This window comes from Phascolarctos cinereus, unplaced genomic scaffold (assembly GCF_003287225.1).
Source record: "Phascolarctos cinereus isolate Bilbo 61053 unplaced genomic scaffold, phaCin_HiC Scaffold_7;HRSCAF=346, whole genome shotgun sequence".
NCBI lineage: Eukaryota > Metazoa > Chordata > Mammalia > Diprotodontia > Phascolarctidae > Phascolarctos > Phascolarctos cinereus.
The window spans coordinates 135,614,047-135,620,170 of NW_027556180.1; positions in this window are offsets into that span (position 1 = coordinate 135,614,047).

Here is a 6,124-nt window from a genome sequence, read left to right on the forward strand (position 1 = left end):
ATGCAAAATACTTTTTGTTTTATTGACTACAATATTTCAATAGAATATAAGAAATCCTCATAAATAAGAGTCCATCCCCCACCATTCTGTCTTTGAACAGACAGTTCTTCAAAGCCTGAAATGCTGTCTCTCCTCCTTGCTTTCAAATTCTGTAATTCCCTGGAATCTCAGCTTGTGTCAGTTCCTACATGGGTCTTTGACTGATCTTCCAATTTGTCATTTCCCCTCGCCTCAAAACCACTGTGTAATTACCTTGTATATACTTAGTATTATCTTGTCTGAGTACTTACTGTTTCCTCCCACTATAATGTAAGCTCCTTGAAAATAGTCTGTTTTTTTTTTATCTGTAACTACAAACCTGGCAAAGTGACGTGCATTTTCTGAACTTAAAGTATTTTTTTATATTGAATTCAGTGTGGCATATGCTAGTATGAAATTTAATTTTCAATAATCATAAATGTTTTAATTTCCTAGAACCATTCATTTTAGTCAAAAAACATTTTTCCTATGAGACATTATTTAAACCCTTTCCAAAGATATTTTTCACATGAAGAATATAATAATTATTAACCTTAGTACAAAATACATTGTTCATTCCATGTAAATATGAAATGAAACTTTTGTTGTTGTTTTTTGTTTTTGTTTTTGTTTTGTTTTAGTATTTGTGAGACTTCTATTGGTGGAGGAAAAGAGTGGTCAAAAAACCAAAAGCCATGGCACATTGCTAGAAGACTGGCCTTCCTTAACCTTTTATGAAATTGATAAGTGTATATTACTATTATCACCTCTGCTCTCATTTATTCCAACTAATTTCCATAAATTTTTTTTAATTCAATTCCACAAACATTTATTAAATACCTCTCTGTTCCAGGTGTTTACCAAATACCTCCTATGTGCCAGAAGCTATGCTAATTGTTGTATATATAAATAAAGGTAAAGACACATAGAAGGAACTTTTAAACTAATGGAGAAGAGACCATGTGAGTGAAAAGTTGCATAGAAGATATATACAGAATAAAAGGAAGGATGACCCTTGAGGGTATAACTAAAGAAGATGTGGAGATATTGATATAAATATGGATACAGGAATGTAGAGACCTAGATACATGTATGCAGGAAACAAATATAAAAACAGAGATAGGTGGAGATACAGATTTGCTATATATCTTAACAAATGAAAGTATGTTACAAAAATATTTAACCAGTGCTTTATTATGGCAAGATATCATGCTAAAGTATGACAGGCTATGAAAGCATAACAAATTTTGTCAGTTCTTATGAAGGTGAAAATATTTGGAAGATAGTTCCAGTAATGGACTTGTCATGCAAGCATAAACTGAACTAATTTCAGTGACAATGATTACCAGAAGCTTTTGTGTCAAATTAAGATTACTATTTTCGCTCATTCCGAAAAAAAAAATTATTGAACTATCTGTGAAGGCATGGAGGAGTTAAGATCATTATAAACACAGGGAACAGTCACATTAGAAAATTAAAGATTTAAAGGAAACATATCTGCTGTTTCAAACAATTTTATTTGGATTAAAATGTCACTTAAGCAAGGCATTTATCAACACATATTTCTTTATCATTATTGTGTTGATTGCAATCATCCTTTTTGCTAAAAGAATGACTAAGGAATGAAAAATAAATATTCTATAAACCTTAGAGAATACATTCCTCTAAATGAATGGTAACATGAAAACTTTGTAATACATATTAGCGTATGAGTTTGAGGAATGAATAATTAAAAAATACTGAATTCTGACCACAGAAAAATGTTATTATTTTTTTCTTTTTTTATGAATAATGTAGAATTGGAATTGTCTTTTCTCTAGTAAAGTACTACTCTAATGGCAGACTGGTGTGGAGATAACCCTGGATCCTTAAATGTCAGAAATGTTTGTTGACATGACTTGGGATGAGATACATCAGTAAAAGTAGAAGCCATGTGACATGACACTAAAGGAAAATAACTAATGCTCAAGGGGATGTGGAAAAATTGGGACCCTAAATCACTGCTCATGGAGTTGTGAACTGGTCCAACAATTCTGGAGAACAATTCAGAACTATGCCCAAAGAGCTATAAACTGTTCATACTCTGATACAGCAATATCACTACTAAGTCTGTATGCAGAAAGATTTTTTAAAAATAAGATTTTTTAAAAACTGTTTGTACAAGAATATTTATAGCACCTCTTTTTGTGGTGGGAAAGAATTGAAAGAATCAATGAGATGCCCATCAATTGAGGAATGACTGGACAAGTTGTGGTATGTAATTGTGACCAAATACTATTGTACTATAAGGAATCATGAGCAGAATGGTTTCAGAAAAACCTGGGAAGATGTATATGAATTCATTCAAAGTGAAGAAAGCAGAATGAGAAGAACATTGTACACAATAACAGCAATATTTTAAAGATGATCAGTTGTGAAAGACTTAGCTACTTTGATCAAGACAATGATCCAAGGGATGTATGATGAAAGATGCTACCCTTCTCCAAAGAGAAAACTGAAAAACTCTAAATGTGGAATGAAGCATACTTTTAAACTTTATTTGTTTTTATTCTTTTATTTTGTTTTATTCTACAACATGGCTAAGATGGAAATGTTTTGCTTGACTTCACATGTATTATCAATATTAAATTGTTTGTCTTCTCAGGATGAAGGAGGTGGGAGACAGGGAGAGAATCAAGATTACTTCATGTTTCTTACTTTTATATTTTTATACTATGTATTAGAATTTTAGTATTTCTGATTTTACTAAGTGGAAGACACATCACCTGATGATTCTATATTATTAGACTATAAAAAAAACTTAGTTAACCAATTAAATATTAAATATAAATGTATCTCTCTTAAGGCAAAACTCAGGGGCTAATAAATGCTCCCAGAAAGTCTATAATTAAAAAAAGATGAATTTATAATGCAATAATTACTAGGACTCGAGTAGTGACCCAAATACTAATAAAACAATTACAGACACAGGAAAATGGCATTTGTTAATTAAATGGAAAAGTAACAGTGATATCCACTCCAGCTTTTAGTCTGTTAGATTACATAAATGTGGCCTCCCAGATACCCCACCCCCCTCTATGTATGTAGAAAATCATTAACAGTTAATGTTCTAGGGATCAGCAGGGAGCATGCCATTTTTTAAAATTCTGCCACAGGAAGTCAACAATATCTGCTCCTTAAGTGCAAATTGGTATACATAGTAAAGAAGAACACAAAATTGCATAGGAGTGAGAGAATGCTACTCTGCTCTTCAGAATATTACAAAGCATAAAAGTTTAACTAGCGATAGGGAATAGAAAGACAGGAGAAAATAGGAAATACAAGTTTTTTAAACACACAGAGGAATATCTAAACCAGAAAAATTAATATTAATGGTTTGGAAGGCAGAAGAATGTGGCATAAAGGAGAGGAAAAAAGAAGAGGTTCTAAGGATTTACTGATATTCAATAAGTAAAAGGTCATTGTCTCAGAAGATTGTACTAGGATTCAAAATTAGGAAGCAGTCCTTCCTATTATACTCAGAGGTAGGGAAGGTTTTCAGATTCTACCAAAAATAAGGGTAAGAGTTATTGGCTACAGGAAAAAGAGATTTGATGCAATGCGAGGTGATTAGCATTATGCTGAAAAGTGCAGAAGCAGCAAAATATTTCAAAGTGAACAATTAGAAAATGATTTGGCTCCTTTATAGATGCAGAATATGAAGAAACATCTCTCAACACTGAGAAATACTCCATATTATTGCTAATACATGTGGTAACATGATCTTGCCAGAATGATCCTGAAAAGAAACTCTAAGCATTAGGAAGTCATAAATGTAAAATTGAGGGACTTAGAGCTACAAGTGCTGTTTCATTTCAAAAGTAAAAATTAAAGATTGGGGGGGGGAATCACTCTATGATCTGGAAAGGTACATGTGACCCAAAAAAATGTGTTGGAGATTAAAATTGGTGTGAGATGCAGGCATGATGTACTGTTGGTCATGAACAAATAATTAACAGTAGCTGAAAAGAATTTGCTTAGAAATTAATTGATCTCATTAATAGTGATTTTAATTGGAGGATGGTGAGGAAGAGTACAAATATAACTGGGGCATCAATGACAATTGGTTTGAAAAAAGGGGAGAAGAGTAGAATATCATTAGGGGTTTCCAGGAATCCATAAGAGTTGATGGAGATAGTCCATATGAATGTATTAAACATTTAATGTGTTCTAAGTGCTGGGGATACAAATAAAGTCAAAAACAACCCCCACCTTCAAAGAGATTACATTGTAATTGGGGAGATGATGTGTAAGTAATCAGGTATGTGCACAATATACAAGGAGTTGATGGAATATAATCTTAGAGAAGTCATTAATAGCTTGAGAACTGGAAAAACCTCTAGTGTGTAGGATTTGAAATAAATCTTGAAGGAAATTAGGGAAACCATGAAACAGAGTTGAGAGGCTAGAGCAATCCAGACACAAAGATAGTAAGGACAAAGGCACAAAGACCACAGATTCTACTTTGAGGATGAGAATATTCTAGAAATGAGGGACAACCTGTGGGAAGGAATGTCATGGGGAAAAGATGATGACAATGCAGAGTAAGGGAGAAACTCCCCTGAGCTCTCCCAAATGTCCCTCCCAGCAACTTTAAAATGCTTCAAAATGAATTCTAGAGTGACAGAACCAACAAAAGGAGAGGGTGAAATAATTTTCCACTCCAATTAGACTTTGGCAAGTGGAAGATAATGACGATATGACACAATAAGAAAGAATGTAACAAATTCAAAAGAATGAAAAAAAAACAGAAGAAAATTTGAAATCTTATTGGAAAAAGGATTGACCTGGAAAAATTCATCCAGATGAGATAATTTAAGAATTATTGGATGACCTGAAAGCCATGGTCAAAAAAAGAGCCTGGACATCATATTTCAAGAAATTATCAGGGAAAATTGCCCAGATATCCTAGGACAAAAGGGTAAAATAGAAATTGAAACAATTTACTGATCAAGAGATTACCAAATGAAAACTGCAAGGAATATTATAGCAAAATTGAAGAGCCTACAGGTCAAGGAAAAAAAAATACTGAAAGCATAGAGAAAGACTATTCAAATATTGTGGAGTCACTGTCAGGATTACATAAGATTTATCACCTTCTATATTAATGGATCAGAAGTCTTCAAGTGGATATTCTGGAAAGCAAAGGAGCTAGGATACAACCAAGAATTATCTACCCTGCAAAACTGAATGTGATTTTTCAGGGGAAAAATCAATATTTAATGAAATAAAGGACTTTCAGATATGATGAAAAGACCAGAGGGGAATAGTAAATTTGATTTTTCAAATGTGAGAGTCAAGGGAAACATAAAAGGTAAACAGGAAAGAGAAAACATAAGGGATGCAATAAGGTTAAACCATTTATATTCCTACAAAGGAAGATAATACTTGCAAGTCCTAAGAACTTTATCAATATTAGGATAATTGGAAGGAGTATATCTATATCTATACCTATGCATATATATGAGTTGACTATGATATCTAAGAAAAATATGTATTAAGGGATGAGAAAGAGGAATGCACAGAAAGAAGGGGGAAAGGAGAAGTAGAATGGGCTTAAATTATGCAAAAGAGAGGCACAGAAGAGTTATTACAGAAGAAGCGACAATGGTGGGGGTGGCAGGGAAACCTTGAACCCCAGTCTCATTGGAATTGGCTCAAAGAAGGAATGACATATCTATTCAGTTGGGTATGGAATTCTATCTTACTCTATAGGGAAGTAGGAGAGAAGAAGGATAAAAGAAGGGTGGACTGATTGAAGGGAGGAAAGATTGGAGGACACGGTGTCCTTATGAGGAGGGATAGACTGAAAGGAGGAGAGAGAGAAGGATAAATAAGGGGAAATAGATTGGAGAGAAGAAATACACAGTAATCATAATTGTGAATGTGAATGCAATAAACGCACCCATAAAATGGAGAATGAAAGCAGGATTAATAAAAACCAGAATCCTACAATATGTTGTTTATAGGAAACACATTTGAAGCAGAGGGACACACAAAATAAAGGTAAGGGCCGGAGCAGAATCATGATCTCAAACAAAGCAAAAGGAATGTTGAGCAGGCAGAT